The following is a 10,831-nucleotide window of genomic DNA, read 5'->3' on the forward strand; positions in this document are numbered from 1 at the left end:
TTCCCCACAAAAATATTTGATTTGGTATATCTCAGACACCAAAATATGTGCAGCGATAACACTCCATAAAATATGGAATTCTGTTTATTTCAGATCTGATAAAATAATGGTGACTATTTTAGTCAATTAAATATCAAACTCTGTATATGTTCCATTCCGTTCCATTCTGTCGCTCAGTCGTGTCCGACTCTTTGCGACCCCGTGGACTGTAGCCTACCAGGCTTTTCCGTCCATGGGATTCTCCAGGCAAGATAACCGGAATGGGTTACCGTTTCCTTCTCCAGGGGATCTTCCCAACCCAGGGATCGAACCCGGGTCTCCCGCATTGGAGGCAGATGCTTTAACCTCTGAGACTTATGGAAATGTCCTTGTTGATTTTAACCCATGATACATTGAATTTTGGGTTATTTCACTGTATAAGAATCATGAAAATCTGAGTGGTAACTTTCTTAAATGAAATACGGAATTCTCTATATTTCACAAACGAAAACTCTGTCATTGGTTTTCTTAAGATACAGAAAATAGTTATGGAATTGGATCATCTCTATTTTACAAAAGAAAATCTGTATAATAGACTCCAGTTTCATCCACCTCATTAGAACTGATTCAAATGCATTCTTTTTGATGGCTGAAAAATACTCCATTGTGTATATGTACCAAAGTTTTCTTATGCATTCATCTGCAGATGAACATCTAGGTTGCTTCCATGTTCTAGCTATTATAAACAGTGCTGCAGTGAACTTTGGAGTATATGTGTCTCTTTCAGTTCTGCTTTCCGCGGTGTAAATGCCCAGGAGTGCTATTGCTGGATCATATGGCAGTTCTATTTCCAGTTTTTTGAGGAATCTCCACACTGTTCTCCATAGTGGCTGTACTAGTTTGCATTCCCACCAACAGTGTAAAATGGTTCCCTTCTCTCCATACCCTCTCCAGCATTTATTGAATGTAGACATTTGGATAGCAGCCATTCAGACGCATGTGAAATGGTATCTCATTGTGGTTTTGATTTGCATTTCTCTGATTATGAGGGATGTTGAGCATTTTTTCATGTGTTTGTTAGCCATCTTTATGTCTTCTTAGGAGAAATGGCTGTTCAGTTCTTTGGCCCATTTTTTGATTGGGTCACTTATTTTTCTGGAATTGAGCTGCAGGTGCTGCTTGTTTATTTTGGAGATTAATTATTTTTCAGTTGCTTCATTTGCTATTAATTTCTCCCATTCAGAAAGCTGTCTTTTCACCTTGCTTATAGTTTCCTTTGCTGTGCAGAAGCTTTTGATTTTAATTAGGTCCCATTTGTTTACTTTTGATTTTATTTCCAACATTCTGGGAGGTGGGTCTTGGAGCATCCTGCTGTGATTTATGTCGGAGAGTGTTTTGCCTACATTCTCCTCTAGGAATTTTATAGAATCTGGACTTATATTTAGCTCCTAATCCAGTTTGAGTTTATTTTGGTGTATGGCATTAGGTAGTGTTCTGGTTTCATTCTTTTACAAGTGGCTGACCAGTTTTCCCAGCACCCCTTGTTGAAGAGACTGTCTTTTGTCCATTTTATATTTTTGCCTCCTTTGTCAAAGATAAGGTGTCCATAGGTGCATGGGTTTATCTCTGGGCTTTCTATTTTGTTCCATTGATCTATATTTCTGTCTTTATGCCAGTACCTTACTGTCTTGATGACTGTGGCTTTGTAGTAGAGCCTGAAGTCCGGCAGGTTAATTCCCCCAGTTCCATTCTTCTTCCTCAAGATTGCTTTCACTATTCAATGTTTTCTGTATTTCCATACAAATTGTGAGATTATTTTTCTAGTTCTGTGAAAAATATCGTTGGTAGCATGCTAGGGCTTGCGTTCAATGTATAAATTTCTTTGGGTAGTATATTCATTTTCACAATATTTATTCTTCCAATCCACGAAGACGGTATATTTCTCCATCTATGAGTGTCCTCTTTGATTACTTTCTTTTATATTTTTCTATATACGTCTTTTTTTTTTCCTTAGGTAGATATGTTCCTAAGTATTTAATTCTTTTCGTTGCAACAGTGAATGGAATAGTTTTCTCAATTTCTCTTTCTATGTTCTCATTATTAGTGTAAAGGAATGCAAGGGATTTCTGTGTGTTGATTTTATATCCTGCAACTTTACTATATTCATTGATTAGCTCTAGTCGTTTTCTGGTAGAGTCTTTAGGGTTTTCTGTGTAGAGGATCATGTCATCAGCGAACAGTGAAAGCTTTACTTCTTCTTTTCCAATTTGTATTCCGTTTATGTCTTTTTCTGCTCTGATTGCTGTAGCCAAAACTTCCAGAAGTATGTTGAATAGTAGTGGGGACAGTGGGCAACCTTTTCTTGTTCCTGACTTTAGGGGAAATGTTTTCAGTTTTTCACCATTGAGGATAATGTTTGCTGTGGGTTTGTCATATATAGCTTTTATTATGTTGAGGTATGTCCCTTCTATTTCCACCTTCTGGAGGGTTTTATCATAAATGGATGTTGAATTTTATCGAAGGCTTTCTCTACATCTATTGAGATAATCATATGATTTTTATTTTTCAGTTCGTTAATGTGGTGTAGTACATTGATTTATTTGCAGATATTGAAGAATCCTTGCTTTCCTGGAATAAAGCCCACTTGGTCATGATGTATGATCTTCTTAATGTGTTGTTGGATTCCGATTGCTAGAATTTTGTTAAAGATTTTTAATCTATGTTCATCAGTGATATTGACCTGTAGTTTTCTTTTTTTATGGGTTCTTTACCAGGTTTTGGGATAGGGTGATAGTGGCCTCATAGAATGAGTTTGGAAGTTTCCCTTCCATAGCGATTTTCTGGAAGAGTTTCAGTAGAATAGGTGTTAGCTCTTCTCTAAATTTTTGGTAGAATTCAACTGTGAAGCCGTCTGGACCTAGGTTTTTATATCCTGGAAGATTTCTAATTACAGCCTCTAATTCCTTGCTTGTGATGGGTCTGTTCAGATTTCCTATTTCTTCCTATTTCTTCAGCTTTGGAAGGTTGTGCTTTTCTAAGAATTTGTCCATTTCTTCCAAGTTATTCATTTTATTGCTATATAATTGCTGATACTATTCTCTAATACTCCTTTGTATTTCTGTATTGTCGGTTGTGATCTCTCCATTTTCATTTCTAATTTTATTGATTTGGTTCTTCTCCCTTTGTTTCTTGATGAGTCTGGCTAGTGGTTTGTGAATTTCGTTTACCTTCTCAAAGAACCAGCTTTTGGCTTTGTTGATTTTTCTATGGTCTCTTTTGTTTCTTTTGCATTTATTTCCGCCCTAATTTTTATGATTTCTTTCCTTCTACTAAACCTAGGGTTCTTCATTTCTTCCTTTTCTAGTTTCTTTAGATGTAGAGTTATGTTATCTAGTTGAATTTTTCTTATTTCTTGAGATGTGCCTGTATTGCTATGAACTTTCCCCTGAGCACTGCTTTTACAGTGTCCCAGAGGTTTTGGGTTGTTGTGTTTTCATTTTCATTCATTTCTATGCATATTTTGATTTCTCTTTTGATTTCTTCTATGATTTGTTCATTATTCAGCAGCGTGTTTTTCAGCCTGCATATGTTGGCCTTTTTAATAGTTATTCTCCTGTAATTGAGATGTAGTCTTACTGCATTTTGGTCAGAAAATTGCTTGGAATGATTTCAATTTTTTTTTGAATTTACCAATGCTAAATTTATGGCCCAGGATGTGATCTATCCTGCAAAAGATTCCATGTGCACTTGAGAAAAAGGTGAAATTCATTGTTTTGGGGTGAAATGTCCTGTAGAGATCTATTAGATCTAACAGTTCTATTGTATCATTTAAAGTTTGTGTTTCCTTGTTAATTTTCTGTTTAGTTGATCTATCCATAGGTGTGAGTGGGGTATTAAAGTCTCCCACTATTATTGTGTTATTGTTAATTTCCCCTTTCATACTTGTTATTAATTGTCTTACATATTGCAGTGCTCCTATGTTGGGTGCATAAATATTTATAATTGTTATTTCTTCTTGTTGGATTGATCCTTTGATCATAATGTAGTTTCCTTCTTTGTCTCTTTTCACAGCCTTTGTTTTAAAATCTATCTTATCTGATATGAATATTGCTACGCCTGCTTTCTTTTGGTCTCTATTTGTGTGGAATGTATTTTTGCAGCCCTTCACTTTCAGTCTGTATGTGTCCCTCGATTTTAAGTTGGTCTCTTGTAGACAACATATATGGGGGTCTTGTTTTTGTATCCATTCAGCCAGCCTTTGTCTTTCGGTTGGGGCATTCAACTCATTTACATTTAAGGTGATTATTGATATGTATGATCCCGTTGCCATTTTCTTTATTGTTTTGGATTCGAGTTTATATACACTTTCTGTGTTTCGTGTCTAGAGAAGATCCTTTTGTATTTGTTGGAGAGCTGGTTTGGTGATGCTGAATTCCCTCAGCTTTTGCTTGTCTGTAAAGCTTTTGATTTCTCCTTCATATTTGAAAGAGATTCTCACTGGGCACAGTAATATGGACTGTAGGGTATTTTCTTTCATCACTTTAAGTATGTCTTGCCATTCCCTCCTGGCCTGAAGAGTTTCTGTTAAAAAATAAGCTGTTATCCTTATGGGGATCCCCTTGTGTGTTATTTGTTGGTTTTCCCTTGCTGCTTTTAATATTTGTTCTTTGTATTTTATCTTTGTTAGTTTGATTAATGTTTGTCTTGGAGTATTTCACCTTGGTTTTATGCCGTTAGAAACTCTCTGGATTTCTTGGACTTGGGTGATTAGTTCCTTCCCCATTTTAGGGAAGTTTTCAACTACTGTCTCCTCAATTATTCACTCATGATCTTTCTTTTTGTCTTCTTCTTCTGGGACTCCTATGATTCGAATGTTGGGGCATTTCACATTGTCCCAGAGGTCTCTAATATTGTCCTCATTCCTTTTAATTCGTTTTTCTTTTTGCGTCTCTGTTTCATTTATTTCTAAAATTCTATCTTCTAGCTCGCTAATCCTGTCTTCTGCCTCCGGTATTCTACTGTTTGTTCCTTCGAGAGTGTTTCTGATCTCACCTATTGCATTATTCATTGTATATTGACTCTTTTTTATTTCCTCTAATTCCTTATTAAACATTTCTTGCGTCTTCTCAATCCTTTTCTCCACTTTGTTTATCTGTAACTCCATTTTGTTTTCCAGATTTTGAATCATTTTCACAGTTAAAATTTGAAATTATTTATCAGGTAGGTTCCCTATGTCTTCCTCTTTTGTTTGTGTTGGTGGGCATTTATCCTGTTCCTGTACTTGCTGGATATTTCTCTGCCTCTTCATCTTGCATATATTGCTGATTTTGGGGTGGCCTTTCCGTCCTCTGGCAGTTTGGAGTGGAGTTCTCTTTATTATGTAGTTACCTCGTTGTGTGTGGGGTTGAATGGGTGACTTGTCAAGGTTCCCTGGTTTGGGAAGCTTGTGTTGGTGTTCTGGTGGGTGGAGCACTATTTCTTCTCTCTGGAGTGCAATGAAGTGTCCAGTAATGAGTTTGAGATGTCAACATTTTGGGGTGGTTTTGGGCAGCCTGTATGTTGAAGTTCAGTGCTATTCTCCTGTGTTGCTGGAGAATTTTCATGGAATGTCTTTCACTAAATCTTGTTGACCCTTGGCTGGTGCCTGGTTTCAGTGTATGTATGGAGGCATTTGATGAGCACTTATCAATTAATGTTACCTGGAACAGGAGATCTCTGGTGTTCTCAGGATTTGGCCTTAAACCTCTGCCTCTCGTTTTCAGTCTTATTCTTGCAGTAGGCTCAAGAATTCTCCCTCTGTTACTTCCAAGGCAGTTCCTTCTGCTGTAAAACCTCTTCCATTTGCTGGTCTTTTCAATGTCTAATTTCCATCCTGACACCAGGGTGTGGTGGTGAACAGTTTTTGTTTTTTGTTTCCTCCAGCTCACCTGTTCAGTCCTGCTGTGGGGAGGGAGGAACACTGCTAACAAATATCACTGGTGTCTGTGGGGAGTGCTTGCAGTGTTTTGACTACTCTGGAAATGCTCTCGCTCATGGCATGTGTGCTTTCCCTGTTTATGCTGCTCAGGCTCTGGGTTGCTCTGCCAGGAGCTGTCCGCGGCTGGCGATGGGTTGCATGCACTTACCAGGCCTGAGCGGCTCTGGTTCAGGTCCGCGGGTACTCCACAAAGGCGCAGACTTGGCTGGGCCTGCGTTTTGTGCCTTCCCCAGTCCGAGCAGCTCAGGTGACCAGGCGTTTGGTGAAGGCAGTCGCTGTGACTTATCACCTCCCTGGTCCCTGCCGCTCGGTTTTCTGGGTGTAAAACTGGCACATTTTCTCAGGCAAATATCAAATAGCCTGAACCCGAGAACTCTTGGTTAGCAAGGAAGCCTGCCTGCAGCTTGGTATGGGAAGCCTCTCTGGGACTGTGGCTGCCCCTTCCGGCCCTGGCCGCCCTCCCTGACAGTCCCAGCAGTGGTTGTGGGATGGGCCGCCCACAGCCAGCTGGCTCTGCTCCATCCTTTGTTCTGTGAGTGGAGCTGGCAGAGTCTTTGATTGGGGTTTTTCGCTGCACAGCTTGGTTAGCTGCCTCCCATTAGCACCCTCAGCTTGCCCTCAGGGCTTTCATGCCCGGCCCTTTCTCTAAGCGCTGCCACTGGGCCTCCCTGCCCAACCCCTGCCTGCTAGTGGGGGGTGCAGGTGTCTGTACCGCTTCTCCGATGAGAGTTTCCTCTGGGCACTAAGTCTGTTGGTTTTAATTATTTATGTCTTTTCTCTCCCAGTTATGTGGTTCCAAGGCTGTCCACAGACTCACCAATGTTTCCAGGTGTTTGGAAAATTATCTTTTTTATTTTATTTTTATTAAACCTCCCTTCCCAGGACAGAGCTCCGTCCCTCCCTCTTTTGTCTCTCTTTTTATCTTTTATACTATTTCCTACCTCCTTTTGAAGACTATGGGCTGCTTTTCTGGGCGCCTGATGTCCTCTGCTGGTATTCAGTTGTTTTGTGTGATTTACTCAGCCTTCAAATGTTCTTTTGCTGATTTTGTGGGGGGGGGGGGGAAAGTGGTCGCCCTATCCTATTCCTCTGCCATCTTCCTCTGCTCCCTCTCACATTTAGATCTTTAATCCATATTGGGTTTATTTTCATGTATGGTGATAGGGAGTGTTCTAGATTCATTCTTTTACCAGTTTTCCCAGCACCACTTTTAAAGGAGATTGTCTTTTCTCCATTGAATATTTTTGCCTCCGTAGTCAAAGATAAGGTGTCCATAAGTGCATGGGTTTATCTCTGGGCTTTCTATTTTGTTCCTTTGATCTATATTTCTGTCTTTATGCCAGTACCTTACTGTCTTGATGACTGTGGCTTTGTAGTAAAGCCTGAAGTCCGGCAGGTTAATTCCCCCAGTTCCAGTCTTCTATCTCAAGATTGCTTTGGCTATTCGAGGTTTTTTGTATTTCCATACTAATTGTGAAATTATTTGTTCTAGCTCTGTGAAAAACACCATTGGTTGATTGATAAGGATTGCATTGAACTTATAAATTAATTCGGGTTGTATATTCATTTTCACAATATTTATTCTTCCAATCCGTGAACACGGTATATTTCTCCATCTATTAGTGTCCTCTCTCATTTCTTTCATCAATGTTTTATAGTTTTCTATATATAGGTCTTTTGTTTCTTAAGGTAGATATAGTCCTAGATATTTTATTCTTTTCGTTGCAAAGGTGAATAGAATTGTTTCCTTAATTTCTCTTTCTATTTTCTCATTATTAGTGTGTAGGAATGCAAGGAATTTCTGTGTATTGATTTTATATCGTGCAACTTGACTATATTCATTGATTAGCTCTAGTAATTTTCTGGTAGAGTCTTTATGGTTTTCTGTGTAGAGGGTCATGTCATCTGCAAACATGAGAGTTTTACTTCTTCCTTTCCAGTTTGGATTCCTTTTATGTCTTTTTCTGCTCTGATTGCTGTGGCCAAAACTTCATAAACTATGTTGAATAAATAGTAATGGTGAGAGTGGGCACACTTGTCTTGTTCCTGACTTTAGGGGAAATGTTTTCAGTTTTTCAACATTAAGGATACTATTTGCTGTGGGTTTGTCATATATAGTTTTTATTATGTTAAGGAATGTTCCTTCTATTTCCGCCTTCTGGAAGGATTTGATCATAAATGGATGTTGAATTTTGTCAAAGGCTTTCTATGCATCTATTGAGATCATCATATGGTTTTTATTTTTCAGTTTGTTAATGTAGTATATTACACTGATTGATTTGCGAATATTGAAGAATACTCGCATCCCTGGGATGAAACCCGCTTGGTCATAATGTATGATCTTTTTAATGTGTTGTTGGATTCTGATTGCCAGAATTTTGTTAAGGATTTTTGCATCTATGTTCATCAGTGATATTGGTCTGTAGTTCTGTTTTTGGGGCATCTTTGTCAGGTTTTGGTATTAGGGTGATGGTGGCCTCATAGAATGAGTTTGGAAGTTTGCCTTCCTCTGAAATTTTCTGGAAGAGTTTGAGTAGGATAGGTGTTAGTTCTTCTCTAAATTTTTGGTAGAATTCAGTCTGTGAAGCCGTCTGGACCTGGGCTTTTTTTTTTTTTTGCTGGAATATTTCTGATTACAGTTTCAATTTCTGTGCTTGTGATGGGTTTGTTAAGATTTTCTATGTTGTTCTAGTTCAGTTTTGAAAGTTGCACTTTTCTAAGAATTTGTTCATTTCTTCCAAGTTGTCCATTTTATTGGCATATAATTGCTGATAGCAGTCTTATGATTCTTTGTATTTCTGTGTTGTTTTTTTGTGATCTCTCCCTTTTCATTTTTAATTTTATTGATTTGATTTTTCTCCCTTTGTCTCTTGATGAGCCTGGCTATTTTTTGTCAATTTTATTTATCCTCTCAAAGAACTAGCTTTTGGCTTTGTTGATTTTTGCTATGGTCTCTTTTGTTTCTTTTGCATTTATTACTGCACCAATTTTTAAGATTTCTTTTCTTCTACTAACCCTGGGGTTCTTCATTTCTTCCTTTTCTAGTTTCTTTAAGGGTAGAATTAGGTTATTTAGTTGACTTTTTTCTTGTTTCTTGAGGTATGCCTTTATTGATATGAACCTTCCCCTTAGCACTGCTTTTACAGTGTCCCACAGGTTTTGGATTCTTGTGTTTTCATTTTCATTCATTTCTATGCATATTTTGATTTATTCTATGATTTTTTGGTTATTTGCAGCGCGTTGTTCAGCCTCCATGTTTGGAATTTTTAATAGGTTTTCTCCTGTAATTGAGATCTAATCTTACTACATTGTGGTCAGAAAAGTTGCTTGGAATGATTTCTTTTTTTTTTTTTTTTTAATTTACCAAGACTAGATTTATGGCCTATTATATAGAGTGAAGTCATCCTGAAAGAAAAACACCAATACAGTATACTAACGCATATATATGTGGAATTTAGAAAGATGATAACAGTAACACTGCATATGAGACAGCAAAACAGAGACAGATGTATTGAAGAGTCTTTTGGACTCTGTGGGAGAGGGTGAGGGTTGGAAGGCTTGGGAGGATGGCATTAAAACATGTACATTCTCATGTGAAACGAATTGCCAGTCCAAGTTCAATGCATGATACAGGGTGCTCAGGGCTGGTGTACTGGGATGACCCAGAGGGATGGGATGGGGAGGGAGGTGGGAGGGGTTTTCAAGATGGAGAACATATGTACACCCAGGGCAAATTCATGTCAATGTATGGAAAAACCAATACAATAATGTAAAGTAATTAGCCCCCAATTAAAATAAATAAATAAAAAGAAAATCTGGCCAACACTCTTTCTTCAAGAAATATGGATTCTTTGTATTTCTCAAACATATCAAGAGAACAATTTTCCACCATGAAATACTGTATTCTCTGTATTTCCTGTATCAAAATATTGGTCCTAATCCTCCACGGAAGTGGGGCTTCTCTATATTTCACATTTGGAGATCATCATGGAGATTTTCCTGTAAGAAATATGGAAACCTCTTACATTTCAAAGGAACCACTGATTCTTCAGGTACTGAGAGACCTGCCTCCCCAAATGCACTTTTGCACTGTTGCTTATGAAAATAGCTTCCATGGAGGGCAGGCAATGCTCCGAATTCCAAGGGGCATGCCCCCAAGGAAATGTCTTTAGACTCCATGATTGGTTCCTGAGGTATTCTGAAAGTCAGCGTGTACAAGTCAAGCCTCTTGCCCCCCACCAACGTACTACACAGAGGTAACTAGACAAGGAGCTGCATGTGTGTCTCACCTTCCCCTCTCCTAGACTGTAGGCGATTAATCAGTTTGTGGAGGGTGACTGAAACCTGTGCACCACTGTGCCAGTCAGGGTTTTGCGTTGGGGTCCACTTCATTTGTGAACCTGGGCCATGGACAGGGCCACAGGGAAAGGGAGACCAGAGGAAAGCTGGAGTGCCCCTGGCTCCCTGCATCTTCTTAGTTGTGAGGCTGGCTTTCAGGTCTCAGGGGCCCTGTGACTTTCCGGCACAGTGGGACCATCGGGAAAGTTACAGACAGCAGGTGGCGGGGGGTCCAGGCTAGGAGGGCACACCCTATTCAGAATGGAGGTGGTGGAGGAAGGCAAGACTCTGTAGGAAAGAGAGGTGGTGGGATTCCGACAAGAGTTCCAGCTGCTGGTGGAATACATCATGGAAGAGATGAAAGTGGTGGAGGTGGAGGAGGAGCAGGAGCTGGTGTCCTCACAAGAGTGGGAGGAGAAACCTGAGGCGCAGGATCAGGGACAACCAAGGCCTGGAACCCCCAAATGATTGGCCCCCACTACCCTCCCTTTGGGCTCTGGAGGCTTGGCTGTGCTGCAGGCAGAGCTGAGCTATGGG

The sequence above is a fragment of the Moschus berezovskii genome, chromosome Y (assembly GCF_049115385.1).
Source record: "Moschus berezovskii isolate FMDL1 chromosome Y, NW_MosBer_1.0, whole genome shotgun sequence".
NCBI classification, from domain to species: domain Eukaryota; kingdom Metazoa; phylum Chordata; class Mammalia; order Artiodactyla; family Moschidae; genus Moschus; species Moschus berezovskii.